Source organism: Lissotriton helveticus, chromosome 1_1 (assembly GCF_964261635.1).
Source record: "Lissotriton helveticus chromosome 1_1, aLisHel1.1, whole genome shotgun sequence".
Taxonomy (NCBI): Eukaryota; Metazoa; Chordata; class Amphibia; order Caudata; family Salamandridae; genus Lissotriton; species Lissotriton helveticus.
The window spans coordinates 221,271,367-221,291,317 of NC_136057.1; the positions used below are offsets into that span (position 1 = coordinate 221,271,367).

Sequence of the window (19,951 nt, forward strand, 5' to 3'; positions counted from 1 at the left end):
AGTTCAATTGACAAAATATAAAAAAGTTTAAAAGTGATGAGAAAATAAAAAAAGCACACAAAAATGAAAATAACTTAATTTATTAGTTTTAACGCATTAAAATAAAAAACTCAGCTAAATAATAAAAACATTATTATACATGACTTCATTTAGATATTATGTAGGACTATATATATTTTTTTTAAAACAATACAAAAGACCTAAAGAAACAATACTCTTATATTCTATATTGTGTCCCATGATATTTTGACATCAAAATAGTTTTGACATAATATTTGTGTTTCTCGATATTATTTACACAATATTTTGCTGGAATAGCAGATGTTAACTGGCTGTCAAAGAGGAACAAGGCCTCCCAGATATCTGTAAGGAGGCAGAGAGGTGTTCAATACTAGACATCTATGTATAGTTATCTTAGAATGTACGGGAAGGGAAGTTAACAGGTGTAGCAGAAGGACATCATGAAGGGGTGTCAGGCACTATAGCTTGATGTGAGACATGCCTTTGACAGTGGTTGAACCCAGCTAAGCTGTTTTTGCCTCCACAGAATGTGGCTGAATTACTTGGTTCTCAACCCAGAAATGGATTTGTCTGTAGTAAAATGTCAAAGTGTGGCTACTGACCACTGTTAGAATAGCTCCACCACCAACGCATTAGAATTCAACTGGATTAGAAAATAAGGACCATGCTTTCTTTCTGCTTTTAACAGTCCCCTATTTTATACATTTGGTTATGCATTTGATTATATGCTCTTCTTATCATTCTACGTCACTTATTAGTTTGAAAACATGACACTTAGAGAAAAACATAACAGCTTTAATGTAAAATGTGGGTAAAGTATGTGGTTGATTGTTCCCGCAAAAATGATATTGGTGATACAAAATAAAGGACCTATTTATGAGTGGGGTTGTGTTGCTCTTGCACCATGAAAGGTGGTGCTAGAGCGATGCAAGACTTGGAGGAAATTTATAAAGCCACACAATGCAACTTTGTGTGGCACAAGTGGTTCCATAACTCTGAAGTAAGGCAACGCAACACAAATCACAGCATTGCTTTACTCTGCACTCGTAAGGGGTTCCATGGGTATTGCGTGGCTGTTCCCAAGTAACTCCCATGGTTTTTGACGCATTTCCAGATTTACCAGAACTGGTAAACCTGGGAATGCAACAAAAAAGATGCCTTTTCAGAAGAGGCATAACAAGGAGAAATATGTTTATTTCATCTTGTTACTGCCTCTTTCTATGTGTGCTGCATTGTGCAATGGCTTTGCGCTTCCTTGTCTTACTCCATATCTATGAGGTCATGTAAAGGAGGGTGTCTTTGGTCACCACAAAGATATGATTGAGGGGCCTGAGCCACCGCATTGTCATAAAAATTGATACTCTGGCAGTGCAGACCTCTTGTAAATGAGATCCTTAGAGGTCCATCCTGTTGGGGGCCGGTACCGTCCGCCACAAGGGTGGAGGAACCGTGCCCCCAATTAGGATGCATCCGCCACAGTGGCGGGTACATCCCGCATCTTTTACATTGCGGCGGACGGTGCTTGAAGCACCGGCCGCCGCAATGCAAAAAATGCACGTTGTACATTTCAATGCACAACATGAAAGGCACCCTGGGGGCCTGCAATGGGCCCCAAAAACAAAGACCGTATGCCTTTCCGTGGCGGCATTCCTCACCTGCCATCCTAATATGGCTGGCGGTGTCTGATAGACACCGCCACCAAATCAGGCCTTTTCCGCCGCGGTCGCAAGCCGACCGCGGCGGAAAAGCGGCGGAAAAGCGGCGGACGGTCTTACCCTCCGCCACGGTCCCCCCCCGTCATCATAATATGGCGGGGGAAGAAAGGTGGCAGACGGGCATGGATGGCGGACGGATCGCTACCGCCTGCATGGCGGTGGCGATCTGTCCGCCATGCTAATGGACCCCATAGTTTGGATTTCAGCAGAGAGCATAGCTGGTGACATAGGGCCTCATTACAATGGTGGTAAAATGCTCGTTTGGCTATTGTTTTGGGCACGAGATTATCTGACAAGAATTCAGCAGTCCTGATAGACCAATTACAATAAGACCACCATGGAGGCAGTCGTAATATGTTTTTTACTATTGCAGTGCCCAGAAAAATGGCAGCTGCACAAACCACAATACTAAAAAGCATTTTTTTCCTACATCCATGCACTGTGTGCCATGCACCATGCAGTGCCTGGCAAATGGTGCATGGATATTTGGGGGCACCACATGGGCCTGCAGGACACATAGAGGAGGCCCACAGGGATGGGCTCTGCTGTGGGCCCCCAAAGTCCCCTCTGACAGTATTTCATGGCAGTGGGACTGCCATGAAAAGGCTTTTTGGAAACTGACATCCTAATCTCTATGGCATTGCCTCTGGGGGCACTGCCTTCATTGTAGGGATTAGGCTCTTGCCACCATCGCGTCGGGCATGAAATGAAATGAAATGAAATGAAAATGAAAAAGAAATTTCTAGAGCGCACTGCGGCCAAGCGGCTTCCTGGCGCTAAGGAACACATCAGTATCTGCCAAGGGCCCCAGGGGGATTAGCCAGGGAAAGCCTGAAGAAAGAAAAAAGTTTTGAGGGCTTTACGAAAGTGTGAGAAGATAGGGATGGAGCGAATGGAAAGGGGAAGATTGTTCCAGATCTGGGGGGCCCGCACCGAGAAACGGGTGCCCCCGGTGCGGGATTTACGGAAGCGGGGGACGTGAAGAAGAGAGAGGGAGGAAGAACGAAGAGAGCGACTGGGGGCATAAAATGAGATTAAGGAGTTGATAAAGAGAGGAGCAGAACGGGCATGCGCCCGAAAGGCCAAGCAAGCAAGTTTAAACTGGGACCTGAAATGAACGGGGAGCCAGTGAAGGGTTTTGAGGGCAGGAGTGATGTGGGAAAACTTGGGAAGACGGAGGACAAGACGGGCCGCCTGGTTCTGGATGGCCTGGAGACGGCGAGTTTCGTATGCGGGAATGCCTACGTACAGGCCGTTTCCATAATCCAGGCGGGATGTAATGAGGGCAGTGATAATGACTTTAAGGGCGTCAACAGAAAAAAAACGGGAGATTTTGCGAATGAGGCGGAGGGAAAGGAAACAAGAGGAGACAACGGAACTAATATGAGCATGCATAGATAGATCGTTGCTGATCTTGATGCCCAAAGTCCGGACAGAGGGAACTGGGGAGGGGGGAGGGCCAAAAGAAAGGGGCCAGTGAACTGAAGACCAGGGATTAGAAGGGCCACCGGTGAGAACGAGCTCTGTCTTGTCGGGATTGAGCTTCAAATGATTGAAGCTCATCCACTGGGAAATAAAGACAAGAGTGGAGCTAAACTTAGAGAGAGAGTCAGTAGAGGAGGAAAGATCGAAGACGAGCTGGAGGTCGTCTGCGTAGTTATACACCCAGACCCCCAGCTCGAGAAGGGAAGAGATAAGGGGGCGGATATAGAGATTGAAAAGAAGGGGGGAGAGAGAAGAGCCTTGGGGTGCCCCACAAGTGATCGGGAGGGGGGGTGCAGAAAAATCAGAAAGGTGAACTGCCTGCGATCTGCCCTGAAGAAAGGACGCGATCCAGGAGAGGGCAGTGCCCTGGATGCCCGCTGCGCTGATCCGGTCGAGAAGAATGGCATGATCGACCGTATCAAACGCAGCGGACAAATCCAAGAGGACTAAGGCCTGGGGGAGATTACTATCGGCCTTCCCTTTCAGTTCATCCATAACCGCAAGGACCACACCCTCAGTAGAGTGGCCAGGTCGAAAGCCAGCTTGGTGAGAGGCCAGGATGTTGTTCTCCTCAATGTAGATGGAGAGGCAGGATGTCACATAGCTCTCAAGAATCTTCCCTAAATAGGGAAGGAGGGAGATCAGCCTAAAGTTCGATGGAAGGGAGGGGTCCAGGCCGGCTTTCTTCAGGATAGGGAGAACAATGGCAGATTTAAAGGAAGAAGGGACAGATCCCAAAGCCAGGGAAGAATTGAGGAGAGTCAGGGGAGGGATGGGACAGCTAGTGTACAGAGTTCTGAGGATCCGTGCAGGTGCACAATCCGCAGGGGAGCCGGACTTGACCTCCGGAGACTGTCCTTGGCGGCAGTTTTTCCCTCTGCCCGATGTGCTCTGATTGCCAGCATCTTAATCTGGCAGTTGGACTGATGCCCTAGATATCGAGTAGACTGCTACTGGCGGTCTTTTAGTGGCCTTCCGCCCACATTGTAATTGGCCCCATATTGATCACCTTCCCATCCTCCTGGCTACAACCTTTGTAAAATACTCTAGTAGTATGTCGGAATCTATATACATTTTTATCAAAGGAGCCATTTTAGTGCCTAAAACAGCTTGTCAATTATTTCCACATTGCCACTATCATGTTCTCTCCATTACAAAGTTGTTACCACCCATCCATTCTGCGAATACTGAAATACAATAAAGCATTCATGAAGCATCTCCAATAATCATCATAGTTCGATGATATCAGTCATTATCAAAAACCACACATGATGCAGCGTCCATCCCAGTCACAGTTCACCTGAGAAGGAGACACCAACATCTCAGTTTTACGATATTTCATGGTTGGTTGTGGGTTAGTGACAAAAGCAGTTTGCCATTGAGATTGATTTTCACTTTGACTGTCTCTGGCAATGCATATTCTATCTTCATTTAGTGGAGCTGCTTCCTCACCAGTAGGAAAGTGCTACCAGGTCAGCCATATTGAAGTTTGGTGACAGTGAGACGCCTCTCTCCACAAAACACAAGTCTCTTCTTTCGCTATCATTTAGATTTTTTGCAAAGATGGGCCTGGGTGATGCCTCCAGGGAGGGCTTTTTGCCAGAGAGTGATAGGATCTCTTCATAATGAGTTTCAGCGAGAAAGTGTCTGCACCAAAAATGCATTTAGTACCATGACCAGCTTTTTAGACCAACAAACTTTAGTGACCCACCTACCCTTACGGACATGAGATGTGCCTAATTTTTATGTAACTAAAACGTTGTGTGGTCTCGCATTGTCAGATACAGACAGTATATTTTTCACTGAAATGGGCAGTAAATTTCCACAAACATACAGTTTTACTGATCAAACTATATAGCACGCAAATGATAATGTATGGAAATCGGCTTTTTGTGAAAATTTATATTTTGTACATCACAAAGTAAGTGTCTTGATTTGTTTTGATTCAATTACAATCTCTATTTCCAACACACATCAGAAATGTAAAAGAGGGGCACATTTATCGTCCCATTATCCGTGGCAACAAATTCAATTCTGAGACCTCTGGGTTGCAGCCATTTTAAATACCTTGCTGTCAACGTCTTCCTATATGTTTGGAGCTGAATGGGATTTCTCCATAGCGAACATGGCTACTGTTGCATGCCACCGAAAACCCTTAAAAGTGTCTTCAGCACTGAGACCTGTAGATAGCTCTTTGCAAGCCCCCACAAAAGAGATTGAGGGGCATATGTACAAGAACTTAATACAACCATAGCATCATTTTTTTCATCTGTATTTACCATTGCGGCTAACTGCAGTTTGCAGCACTTTTCTGTCATAAAAGTGAATTTTTAAGATCACCATTCTGTTAATAGGACTCAACGAAAATTAGATGCAAGGTGGCCGTTCCCATGAACAAAACTGCCGCTAACCCCACTTTGCGATATTTACAATGATTTTTACGGTCAGCGATATGCCTCCAAAACTGCAGCTAAGTCCAGTTAACAGCAGGGTTTTAAGACCAGAAAATAGATGGTCCAAAAAATGGTGCAAACACACTTGTACATAGGAGACACTAACCCAGACCCTCATTGGCATTCCTAATGATTCCATGGAGGTACTAATTTGCAGCTTGGAGCTCCAAGACGACTACAACCACCTCCGTCACCAGCACTACCACAGAGGCAGCGCCGCAGAAGAGAGCGGGTCTACCGCCAACGCACCACATTGATACACCTCCAGCCAGAGGATGTGTTATCGCACTACAGGCTAAAAATGACCTCTGCCTATTCATACTTACCCAGATTGCACCAAGGCTGCAGGCATCATCACAGCACTGCATAAACATCCCTCAGCAGACAAAGCTAGTTGCAGTGCTGCACATGTTGGTTACTGGCACCTTCCAACCAACCACTGCCATGTGGTTGGAGTTTCACAGTCATAATTTTCCAGGTTCACCCTGACTGCCTTGGATGCCATCATCAGCCTGACGCCACAGCACCTAAGCTTCCCCAACACTGCGCAGGAACAACTTGACAACAAGCAAGGTTTGTATGACATTGCTGGATTCCCGCATGTGTTGCGGGCAATTGACTGCATCCATGTTCAACTTGTGCCTCCTGCAGACATTGCACATATATACAGGAACAGGAAGCACACACACTCAATGAATGTGCAGGCAATAGTGGACCACCAGGGACTGTTCATCAATGTTGTCCTAAAGTTTCCAGGAAGTGTGCATGACTCATACATCTTTCGCCAATCGATCTTCAACCATCGGTTTGAGAATGGCACATATGGAAATGGACTGCTTGTTGGTAAGTACAAACTGAACACACCACACACATCATGTCCCCAAGCATGTGGCTCAAATATGTGAGAATGCACATGTAGCATACTTTGCAGCAGGTCCAACTACTATACACAAGCACCCAATGCAAAATAATCAAGACATATGTAAGTCGGCCCAACAAGGGAGTAGCCCAGAACATCTCTCAAAAACCACTATGGCACCCTGCGAAATCCATCCTGAAATAAACACGTGTGCCAAATGACAGATCACCCTGATCTCACTTGTGATGGTGCACAGTTAGTTAACTGAAATGCAAAAACACAGTCAACCATGCACCATGCACCAGGGGTGCCTGCCTCATTGTGTTGCAAGTTTTGCTGTATGAAGCGGGCATCAACTGCACACAAACAAATACCAAGGTTGATTAAACATCAGTCTGGGCCCTGGCAGAATGAAGCATGCAATCACAATCTCACTACATGCTGTGCATCCATATGACTCCCATGGTGAGGTGTAGCAATCTGATGCACATATTTAGCCAAATAAATGTGTGTTGATTGGGAACAGAAACACACATGGCAATAATAATGGATATGACCCCAACATGCAAACACGCAGAGTTAACGTTAACTCTTTCACAAGGACATCAATACATATGCCAGTTGTCTTTACATGTTCCAGTAAGTCAAGTGACCAGGCAGCAGTGCCACTGGCACTCAAAACACTGACCCACCTTCGGGGTAAGCTGGATGTAAAGAACCCACAATGAGTACAACGTTTAGCAGACAAGGATTTTTACTCTCAGCATCCCTCAACACAATCACTCCCAATGTGGCATCTTGATGATTTTCAAACATAGTAATGAGTCTAAAGTCAAGGTGGACGCCTCACCAGGCCGATGCGCCAACGGTGCAACCTATAAAATCTGTGCCATAATGTTGGTGTAACAGGCCAGTAAATAACCTCAAATCTTTTTTGAATGACCCATACATCCTGACAGTCACAACATGGAGGTAATGCACATGGCCTAGCCAATTACATCATGGTGATGTGTATTCTGGCAAGCATAGGCAAGTCAATTTCATTGATGCAGGTAATTGTCGAACCACCACATGATAAAGGAGAAAGTACAAAGTTGCACAATGCGCAAACACACACCAAAAAAGACACACTTCAAACACAGCAGACACAAATACCTATAGACACATCTCTCCATTATATGTTTCAGGTGATCAAGGACATGCACTCTCTCCATGGCTGATGACCCCCATCAAAGTGACCCCACACAGGCCCAGAGACACTACAGCATTGCACATGGGTGCACAAGGGCCAGTGTTGAACGGACATTTGTAGTCCTTAAATCAAGGTCCCGGTGCCTTGATATTTCTGGGAAGAGACTCCTGTAATGTCCTGAACTGTTATGCCAAATTATAATGGCATGTTGCATTTTGCCAATATTTGTTTATGGACAAACACTCCATTGGATGAAGAGCAGGAGGAGCAGAACAGTCCAGAGGATGGCCAGGACGAAGAAGCTGGTGCTACAAACCCCACAGCTCCTGCTGCTGGAACTGCAAGAAGGGATGCCATCATCCACAATTTTCTTTACCTAATCACAATAAACAAATGTCCCATCACATGCATTTCTTAAAAATAAAAGGCCACAGAATGTTACCTTGAAAAATAAAATATCACTGCACAAAAGTCTTGTATGCTTGGTTTCTGACTTCTGAAGTGTATCTTTCTGTTAATTTAAGGTAACCATAAAACAGTGCCACACAGCTCTCACACCTAGTATGGGGCATGACACCAATTAAACGAAGAGTGGGAATGGAACAACGTATTGGGCATCTGAGCCAATTATGTGTATGGTCCCTCGGTGAGCATCAATAACTGTGTGTTGTGTCACTACAGGAACACATACATGTCTGTTTACATACCTGAGTGTAGTACAACTTACAGTGTATGTCTGATGCATAATTGTATTGTAGCTGTGGCCATGTAGCTAAAAACATCATAACATGTGGAATCCAACATATCTGAGAACACAATGGCACAGGAATAAAGGTAACTGAAAACAGTATCCAATATAGATTGCTAATCTGCACTGCATACACTTGTGGGTGTGGAAGATGAAGATACAGAAAATAGTACAGAGACCATAACTGATGTGTCAATACAGTGTAGGAAAGGCCTCCAACACCAAGCATACACAGTCAAACAAGAGCAGGACGTGAGAATACATCAAAAGGTGCCAAATGTGCCATTGGAATGACCAATAAGCACATGTCATGCATCTCTGACACTGTGCATGAATCATCCTATAACACTGCAATGATTTGATAATGCTATAGTCACAAAAGCACAGAAAATGACACAGAGGGCAGCCATGGGCCAAATGGCACAACAGCGCACCCAGCAATGTGTATATAAGACCATGTACCTGCCAATGCCAATGCTAATAAATTGCTGATGTCACATGCACAACAAGATGAGTGTGTCATGGCAATGAAGGCGTAGAATGGGCTACATCCCCATCCAATAACACTTGCTCTGTGTTCACACCACCAATACAGAGAACAGACATACACATGAATGAAATGCTACAGGGAGTAAAATAAGTACAGGTCTAACATGCCAACAACATGCAATCTATGACAACAGGACTGGACATTGTTTTGGTTGATACGGACATGAAATTATTTTTTTTAGCCCCCAGAAGGCGTAGCACCTAGATATGGATTATCACTACAAGTTTACACATTTCAATTGCATGGTGTGTATACTTTTGCTCTTGAGCACACCTTCAACAATCAATATAACCACACATCTGCAGGCACAGTTGTACACATAGACAAGAATGATTATAAGAAGAAATGTTAATGTCACACAATGTTGTATCTCTCAATCAATGTACAAATACTGATCATGAAACTGTGTTGTGGGGGGCGTGGCTAAGCACGCAATGGCGGCAGACGTGCCTGGGCAGAGCTCCGAGAGAGACTCCCCTGCCACAGGCCATTTCTCCGTCTTTGTTGCCCGCTATGCTTTGAAATTGCTGTCGAGTGACTGTTAAGCACTCTCTCGCTGGCTGCCGAAGTTTGGGACAGCTGACTCACTCCGGGCCGCTCCGGTGACAACGAGCGCTCCCTGCCTGATCAGCCCTCCTTGCGGAGCGGAGTGAAGAGTTAGGCGAGGCCGGGGATCCAGCCGGCCCTCTGGGCCCACCGGAGCAGGCAGCTGTTTCACGCCCCCTGACTGCGATTGGGCGCCGTCGGAACTACCCTCCGTCTTCCCTAGGAGAGCAGCCTCTGAGATCGGTGTGGACCGGCCCCTGCTGGCTCGCGAGGTGGTGGAGCCTGAGTGCCCAGATCGGCGTGGGAGTGCCCCCGCCGCAGCAAGCAAGTTTTACGACCGGAGGCTTCCCTGAGGGATTATTTGGAGTGCCTACCTGGCCGCCCGGGTGCTGGCCGTCCCAGAGCTCTATCGACGGACTCACAGGCCGGTGACCCCCAGTACCGGATTTTGGAACTACTCGAGCCCGGGGATGCTGCCTACTACACAGGCCCAGAGCTGAGGGTGGCAGTCGTTTACATGAGGCGAGTTGGGGGAACAAGGTGAGGCATATCTAATCGGCCCCCCGCCCCCACAGACCCACTGGTGCAGAGACGCAGGGCTGGATCCCTGGAACATTCGTCATTGCAGGGGAAGGATGCCGGGGACTAGGGACGCGGCCTACACACAGGAGCTGGTGTCGGCGTGGGACACTGGGGGCAGGCGAGGCCAGCGCAACACTGACCGGTGGTCCAGCGTGGCGAAGTAGGCGGAGGGGGTGAGCTGCGGACACTGGTGACTCGGAGGTGCCCAGGTGTCGTGCAGGTCAGAACCGGGCGGGATGGGAAGACTAGTGTGTCACGCCGTCAAAGGTGCTCCCCCCCCCCTCATTGACTTGCAGTGACAGCGACGCCTTGTTAGGTCCTTGGTGAGGCCAACACTGTGGAGGGGGCTGAGAGTTTGTGCTGCCCAGACGACGCCTGAAGGCTTGGCTTGCTGTGGAGGTACCCCAGACGGCGCGCCACTAACCCTGGTCTGTCCTGGCACTTGGACCCTACCCCGTTGCGTCGCCACGTGGGGATAACAGCGGACCTTGCACACGTCTTGCCCTGGCCACGGCGCTTGCTCACGCACGAAGCGTCCCATCATAGCTACAAACTGCTTGAGTAGGGCAGCGATATCCACGTGCGGAACGGGGGACCTGTGAGGACCTGGGAGTGTACCTGTCTGGACTGCTTGGGCCTGCTCTGACCCCTCCCCCTTCCAACGGGCCCTGAATCACTTGTAGCGGGTCTCTTTGCATTGCTCAACTAACCGGCCACGTCGCGACTGCTCATGTCGGGGGGACCTAAAACAAGAGCTGTGACAGGCAACACACAGGTGAAGGGTAAAATGGCAAAGCAGGCGGAGATGGATCACACTGCCTCCAAGCTGGACACGATGCTGGCGGCCATGGAAAGGCTTGAGGAATCAATGCAACTGACCCGTGCCTCTTTGGAGTCTAAAATCGATAGCGTGGCTATAGACATGACGCATCTCCGAGCAGATCACAAAGAACTGTCTGAGAGGACGACGACGCTGGAGACCACGGTGACAGACCTGACTCCCAAAATATCCCAGATGGATAAGCATGTGCAGAATCTTCTCAACAGGGTGGAATTCCTGGAGGATCGAGCGGAAGATGCGGAAGGACGGACGAGGCGGAACAACATCCGCATCGTGGGTCTGCCGGAACGGTGGGAGCCCCAGCAGGTGCCGGAGCACATGGAGCGGTGGATCAGAGACATTCTCCCGGAAGGTACCCTTTCGCAGCACTTTGTGATAGAGCGCGCTCACCGCGTGCCCTCTAAACCCCCCCCTGAGGGCTCCAATACTCGGCCCATGCTCATCCGAGTGCTGAACTATCGGGATCGGGACACTGTCCTGCGGGAGGTCAGGAAGTTAGGGGAGGTCAGGGTGGATAACGCCACGATTATGTTCTTTCCGGACTATACGACTCAGGAACAGCGGCAGCGGCACTCCTTTCTGGACGTCAAGCAGCGACTCCGCCGCATCGCACTTAAATACTCCCTATTATTCCCTGCCCGCCTACGAGTTGTAGCACAGGATAAAACATACTTCTTCAACACCCCGGAGGCTGCTGAGACCTGGCTGGACTCGGGAATTGTCCCAGACCCGGGTGGCCCGCCCCCGAGATCCCGTCGTGGACTAGGTGCTCGACGTCGCCGACGCAGAAGACACTCAACGGCGAGCTCGGTGCACCCAGAGGCGAACATTGGCCCTACCCCTGAACACCGCAACGAGGAGCAGCAGGAAGCTATCCGCAAAGTGGCGGAAATCAGCGGTTCGCAGCCGGATGCCCCGGCTGCGGGTGCCAGTCCTGGCGCCGTGGGGAGTGATGATGAATATATATATGGCCTACCGGACTCTCAAGTTTCGGTTGAACTCCCGGATGTCACACCACAGACAGCTCATCTGCTTAATTAGCACTGTTGCAGGCTCACTGGCAGCTACAGAGAGGAGTGCGACACTTTCCTGCGACCCAAGTGCCCCTGCATTTTTTGTCGACTGGGAAGACTACGATGTTGACTTGGTGGGCACTGGGGAGAAGCCTGGTTTCGGACACGCAGGCCCTGAATGCTGAGCAGGCTGATGGCCCATTGCTACCGAGGGCCTTGTTTCTGGTGGGTCTAGAAGGGGGATATAGGTGTGCTGCCCCACAATGGTAAGTCTTTTCATGTGAACTGACTGCCGTGGCTGCGGGATTGCTGCCGCCTTGATAGCGCCTGGAGCAGTGTGCCTCTGCTGACATTGGGCTGTGCGACATTGGACGCCTGTGGCATGGGAGGAGTGCCCATGTCATTACTGCATGTATCTAAGTGCATTTAATATACGTGCTTAGTGAACCCCCCCTTCTTTCTTATTGAACTCACGAACAGTTAGTGCTCATTAGAGCGTTTGGACGACGGCATGGTTTGCAGTCGACCTTTTGGCATTGTTCTTATGTTTTTTATGGTTACAGGTCTGGTGCAACGTTCCCCCCCCTAATGTGTGTAGGAGAGCTGTTGCGAATCAGTGGGCAATGCGTGAGACATTCCGTGATGATCTGAACTGGTAGGTCATAGCTTGTGGTGCAGTGGGTGGGTGGGGGCACTGGGTGGAGGAAAAGAAATGTTGTAATGGCTGTGGTTACATTTTTCACTTGGAATGTCCGCGGTATGCACACCCCCTCACGTCGCTATCAGGTGTACTCGTACCTCAAGCGGCACCAGGTACAGATAGCGCTATTACAAGAGACACACCTGACGGAACTGGAGACACACACACTGCGCCGCCGCTGGAGGGGGCAAATATATGCTACAGGCTACTCGGCCTTCGCGCGTGGGGCTCTCATATGGATTCGCCCGGGGGTCCCTTTTGCCATGACGCATAGCAACATAGATAAGGAGGGCAGATATGTGTTACTTCAGGGCAACCTAGATGGCCAACACATTGCTCTGGCATCTATTTACGCTCCCAACGTCGACCATGGACGCTTCCTCACACACTTATCGACGGCGATTGCAGCATGGCCAGGGGTACCGCTTCTGCTAGGAGGTGACTATAATTGTGTCCTCGATGTTGTGTTAGATAGATCCGTCCCTCCTCTGGCACATGCGACGATACATGGTACGTCGCGCACATTCGCTGACTGGGCAACACAATGGGATCTCACTGACGCTTGGCGCAGCCGCAACCCTACCACACTGACTTACTCGTACTACTCGGGCGCTCACGCGTTGCATGTTCGACTCGATAGATTCATGCTGACCAGCGATCTCTTGCCCTTAGTCACTGACTCCCACTACCTGGGTCGCACTCATTCGGACCACAATCCACACACACTTGACTTTGCCACGTGGCGCCTCCAGCTGGATATCTTGCTGGATGCTCCCTTTCGGGAACTGCTCTCGAATCGTGTCTTACAGTACTTTGAAGACAATAATGATACCGCATCCACCTCGCAGGTTGAATGGGATGCATTCAAGGTGGTAGTGAGGGGTCATTGCTTGGGAGCACAGGCGGGATTAAGACGCCAGGTGGACAGGGAACTGACACAATTGGAGACGACACTACTATCGGGCGAACGGGAGGCAGTGGAGGGGGACGACTCGAACTTGCTAGACGCTCGCGGAAAGCACACACAACTCCTTGAAAGACTGAAGAACTTGAATTATGCAGCACACTCTGCGCGCGTGCATCATGCTGGTGATAAAGCTGGCAAACTTTTGTCCTGGCTGGTCAGGAGAGACCCCAAACGTTACCGGTGATGTCGATCCGCACTACGCAGGGTGACGTGGTCTACACCCAGAGGGCCATCCATGAGGCATTTTCGAGCCACTACAGATCCTTGTACTGTACCCGCCTGAGAGTTACTACAGTAGAGATTGCTGAGTATTTATCAGGCATCCTATTGCCGACGGTCACTAATGCGCAGTGTGAGGAACTAGGTGCGCCGTTCACTGCAGAAGAACTCCGAGCTGTAATATACTCTCTTTCGAAAGGCAAGTCCCCCGGGCCTGATGGTCTACCGGCGGAGTTTTATATGGCGTATTCCACCATTCTCATTCCCGAACTGCTGCGGGTGTACGGGTCGGCGACACGGGATGCAGTACTTCCTTTGTCCCTAAACGAAGCCAATGTGATCTCACTCTTGAAACCAGGCAAGGATGCATTGAATGTGGGGTCCTACAGGCCACTTGCCCTCCTTAACACGGACTATAAGATTCTGGCATCTGCGTTGGCCTAGAGACTGGCACCTCTGGTCCCAGCCCTAGTGCACGCGGACCAAAACGGGTTTGTCCCTACCCGCAGCACATCTTACAACATTAGACGGCTATTTCGAGTGCAGAATCTGGCGGTGACCCAATGCCCCCACTCGGGGTGCGTGATCCTTGATCTTGAAAAGGCGTTCGATTCAGTGGAGTGGCCCTACCTAGCGGTGGTGCTGGAGAAATTTAGGCTGGGTGCAGCCTACCTCCGCATGGTGGAACTCCTCTACTCTGCACCAGTAGTGCGGGTTCGAACGAACAAGCTTTTCTCAGATCCGATTCGTGTCCGCAGGGGCACGAGACAGGGATGTCCCCTCTCCCCCCTGATTTTTGCGCTCATGATGGAGCCACTGGCGGCACAACTGCGTGCTTCTGGTGAGAATTGGGGGATCCCGTTGATGGATGGGCTGCTTCCCCCGCGCACTCGCGGACATTTTCAGTAGCTTTGGTGAAATGTCGGGGTTGCGCGTCAACTGGGCAAAGTCGGGGGTGTACTCTTTTGCAGCAGATGTCCCAGAGTGCGACGTCATGGTAATGGGCGAGCGGCTCCTCTGGTACCCCACAGTGTTCCGTTATCTGGGAATCCATGTGTACCGCGACCCCACGGACCTCCTGGAAGGCAACCTTACGAGAGTGATCTCTTCGATTACAGCGCAAGTTTCCTTCTGGAATACTCTCCCGCTGAATGTGCCCAGCCGTATTGCCCTGGCAAAGGCGATTGTTTTGCCTAGGCTACTGTACTATTATGCAAACCTGCCAGTATATGTGCCGGTTCGCACCTTTCGCGAGCTAGAGACTATACATAGGCGACTGATTTGGAACACAGGCCGTCCAGGAGTAGCTTTGAAAACCCTTTATGCGGCGACCGATAGTGGTGGGCTGTCGGTCCCGAATCACGAGTTGTATTACCTGGCCGCACAGCTGCAATGGGTGGCCTACTGGCTGAGTGGACGTAACTTGAGTGATACGGCCACGACAGCGACGATCCTGTCGGTCCCGCAGGTACATGCGTTGTTTCATCCTTTGGCTAAGTCGCATGTTCAGAACCAACTTCACCTTGAGGTAGCGAGAAAGTGCTTCTTGAGAAGCCTGAAACTCACTGCAGCGGTGAAACCGTACGCGCCTAACCTACCACTGCTGGGCACGCCCTGGGATCCGGGATGCTCACGGCGCCACTGCTGGAAAGCTGTGGAGCAGCAGACTTAGAAAGCTTGGGCGACCTGTTTGAGGAGGGAGCATTGCTCCCTTTCGAGACACTAACAGACAACACAGGTTTGCCGGCAGGACAATTCCTGACATATGCGAAACAGTTACACACACTGACGAGAGCCTGGGGACCGCTGACGGAGGAACCACCAATACACCTGCTCATTCAATACTTACATGTGATGGGACATGACTCTCACCTTGTGCATTGGATTGCCCAAGCGTTGCACACGCACACGCAATTCTCCCCTCAGCGCCTACGAGACAAATGGCCGACTGATAGAGGACGGGACTGGACTGACAAAGAGTGGGCGAGGGTGCTGGCTGGAGCTTTACACGTACCACGCAATGCACGCTTCAAGATCATACAATACTATGTGATCCATCGAGCGTATCTGTCCCCAGACAAAATTAATCGTTACTTTGGACTCACTACGACAGAATGCCCTAAATGCGGACTTGTGGACGCACAGTTCCTACATGTCCTCTGGTCCTGCACTCTGCTGCAGCCATATTGGACCGCAGTGTCGACTGCCTTGGCGGGGGCGACAGGGGGCACCTTACCACATAATTGGGAAGTTTGTCTGTTGGGGTTATTTAAAAGGACGAAGCAGACGAAAGTCCAAGCGAGATTCTGGGATCTAGGCCTGATTGCGGCGAAACGTCTCATTACAAGTCGTTGGAAACATAGTTTGCCCCCCCCCAAACGGTGCAGTGGCGTCGCTCCCTGGATGCTTTGGCGAGGGCTGAGAGTGTGGCGCTGCACCGGGAGGAGACGGCGGGGCTCTGGATGTACCCTATTGCGCTGGAGTGGGATGGTACCCTGGTGGCCTACCACCAACTGTGTCTACAGAACGGTATTGTGTGAGCGTTTACCCCATATTCACCTATGACACACCCAACGTTCTTCTCGCTCCCGACCTTCCCCCCCCTCCCTTTCTCCCTCCTCCCTGCCCCCCTCTCCCCCCTCCACGGAGCTTCCCTTACACCCTACTGCACAAGTGAAGACTCCTACGAATACTACTTAGCCGTTGATATGTCACATTTGGATTACACTCCTCTCCGCACCTCCAGCTCCACACAAACACACATGAACGCTGACAGACCCCACCTGGTTTATGGTTTCCTATATATCTGGGATTGTTTTGTATAGTTAGTAGTTTTCTAATGCAATTTTGAATGTGTAATATGTTGCCAATGTGAACACCTGTTCTGTTTCTCCGGTCATGGTATACTCTGAGCGCTATACGAAATGAGTCTAAGATATGCAGTCGCAATGCAGAAGTTCATTTGCACCGACATTGGGCACTGCCATTACTGAACGTAAATGTAATACACAAAGGCTAATGCAATACCGATTTGTCGTGCTGTCTAACTATGCACCTGTATAGTTTGCTCTTTCCCGCCATACCTCCGTGTGGGTGGGATGGTGTACAAAATCTAGGACTCCATGACTTAAGTAACAGCGCCTTTTATTTGCTATACCTGCATATGTGTACTGTTGTATAATGACAAAATGCAATACACATATTCAAACAAAAAAATGAAACTGTGTTGTGCAATCTGGCCAGCCATAATGTATGATTCATGTACCAGTACATTCTGGACAACAAGACACTCCACACCACTCATGAGTATGCCTGACAGAAATATCTGGTCCAATAGCATCCATGGAAATCCAACATACACCCAATTGCTCCATAACATGTGGGGATGATAGGCTGGACTACATGTTTGCTTCATGAATGGCAACATTGACAAGCAGATCACATGTTTCATATTGTCCATGGAAAACTGTCTGGTACAAGCAGACTATTTACGGCGAAAATGCAGATGCAACCCCCGGGCCTCATCTGCTTCACAGCCAACCATCTCCCAAACTTTAATACTACACCAGGCCTCGAATCACATCATCCTCTCTGAGTCACTGACTCAGCCAGCATAATCCTTTTTCTGTCTGGCCATACAAGACTGGGTACAGCATGGTACTCTAAGTATGCATTTGCAACTACTGATACAGGAGATGCAAGTGGACCCTCTTAGTTGCCTACTCACAGGTCCCCTGCATCACAAGTCTTGTAGACTAGATGGGCCTCATCCTCACCTGCAACAGACAGCACAACGTATTCTTGCATAATGATGTTGAGAGGTGTGTTACATCCTGCTCTTCCTCCCTCTTTTTCCCTCCTTAGTGTTAGTGTCTGCTTGTCTATGTTATGTCTCTGTGATGTCATCCATGATTCTACCTGTTTCTGTTCAAGGGATTTATCAGTTACCTGGAGGCTGAGTAGGAGGTTGTCTGTTCCCGGTGGGGTTTCTTACTAGATTACATTTCTACTTGAATGCTGTACCTGACCATCTAATCCCAAGCATAAATATACTAATTGAACATTACAACGAGGAATCATCATCATTGTTTTACTGATTGCAACACTGACGACGAGGTGAAAAAGTACCCATTTAAAAGAAAAAGGACTTCACTGAATTTAAAGAGGTCAATATTGCAATCAAAGACAAGAAGAGAAACGTTTAAAATTACTTTCCTGCGTCTGGGTGCCCCACCGGTGTCTGGTCCCAACGGACATGCTCAGCCCAGAGCATTATGTAACTTTTACTGAAGCGACTTTGCGTCTAAATATCTGCAATAACCCTGGCACATATCTAAAGGTCAACCTTGCCTTCTGCCGGTGAGTCAGCTTACATATGAGTGATTTTTCTACTGCTGATTATTCTCGGTGTGCCTGCGCTGCTTGTGCCAACCTGCTGTTTAAAGGTCTCCTGTTTACAAAAGCGCAACTTGGACCGTTACAACCTGCAATGAAAATTAAAGTGTGCCTGCATCAATCTGCATGGACTCCGTGTTTGGTACTTTAATTTACCTTCTACAGACTTTTGCATATCTGAGAACAAGTTTGCTCATTCCTATTAAATGGTACTGTTCTCAGAAGGCAGAAAAATAAATTAATTTGATGTATTGTGAACTGTTGGTTGGTCTGCTATTTCACTGCATACCACTGAGGGGAGCCAGAGAGTTTCTCTTCTTAGCTGAACTTCGTCAGCACAACTTGGGTGGATTTTGCAACATTTAGGAAAATAACAGAAGATCATCGCTTAAAATATATTGAATAAACAATGCTCTTACCTCACGTAGTGACTGTTGGTACATCCAGAGAGAAGATGCATTTTTTAAGAAGTTACAGCGGTCCAAAAGTTGTCCTCCTCGAGCTCCTCCTTGACGTCATCTTTCCTCCTCGAATGCAACTACGATTCTGCACCTCCAACACTCGTCATCGCGCAAGGTCACGCAGCGTGAACTTGCATTGCTGCAATCTTTCATTTCACTTTTGGATGTGTTGTTTCCTGGTACCTTAGCAACATGTTAATTTGGCCCGTATTCACTCACAGAGTGTCTGCCCTTCTCCCGACAATAGAGGTATTCACTTTCTCTTTCGCCAGTGGAGTCACAGCTGTGCAAACCATTATGACTTGACTTTTCTTCAAGTTCGACTTTACTTTCGGTCTTCCTGGTGCCACATATCAGAGGAGTAACTCTCTCCCAAATTAAGACTACCGTGACGACTCTGATCATTTTAATTTGTTATGTTTAAAATGTTGTGTACTACATTATGCATTTGTGGTAAGGTATGCAGTGTTTTGTTTGCTCTGTAATCTACACTTGAGTACATTCTTCAATTATTTTGTGGAAAGGATTTGCCTATCTTATTATTATAGACTTAATTTTACAGCGTGGGTCAGTCATGACGTTTCTTTGAAGTACTTTGATATGCTCAATATTGATATATTTGCTTTATCCTTATATTTCTGGTTTTAGGGTATAGATGTAAGCTATTTTGTGTTCTTTTCTGTTCGGATTTGTAAGTGATGGGTTTTGAATTTCTTGATTCCATTATTGCGTACTTTTATCGGAGCCATCTTTTTGCTCAACCTTCATTTATGTGCTCATTTGCTTTCATTTTGGATGATGATTTGTAGCTGTTATGCTTATTGGAGCCATTTTGTTTGCTCAACCTCCATTGAGGTGCTCATTTGCTTTCATTTTAGTGATGATTTGTAGGCGTTATGCTTATTGGAGTCATTTATGTGCTCAACTTTCTTGAGGTGCTCCAATTTGTTTTCATGCTTAGTGGTGATGAGGTAGAGTGATGCTCAAGTTTTTGATGTTTATTTCTGTTATGAACCCCTTATAGTGCTCTTTTGTTAGAGGTGTTCATGTGCTGCCTATTAGAAGCCGTAGGGGCTCAATTTTATTGTCATTTCCGATGAACCACTTATAGTGCTCTATGGTTAGAGGAGTTCATCTATTTACTGTGAGGAGCTGCATGGCTCAGTTTTATTGATGATTTTCTGTTACTTACTGTGAGGAACCG

The 19,951-nt window shown here is 48.4% G+C and overlaps 1 long non-coding RNA gene across 1 annotated transcript in view; it reads right to left on the minus strand.

Annotated features, from left to right (window-relative positions):
• The window catches only part of LOC144768582 (uncharacterized), a 40,406-nt gene extending 21,514 nt beyond the window's left edge, over positions 1 to 18,892 (minus strand). The window contains exon 1 of the long non-coding RNA XR_013598582.1: positions 18,706 to 18,892. This is a non-coding gene — a long non-coding RNA (uncharacterized LOC144768582). The remainder of the gene's footprint in view (positions 1 to 18,705) is intronic.
• Positions 18,893 to 19,951: the final 1,059 nt, after the last annotated feature.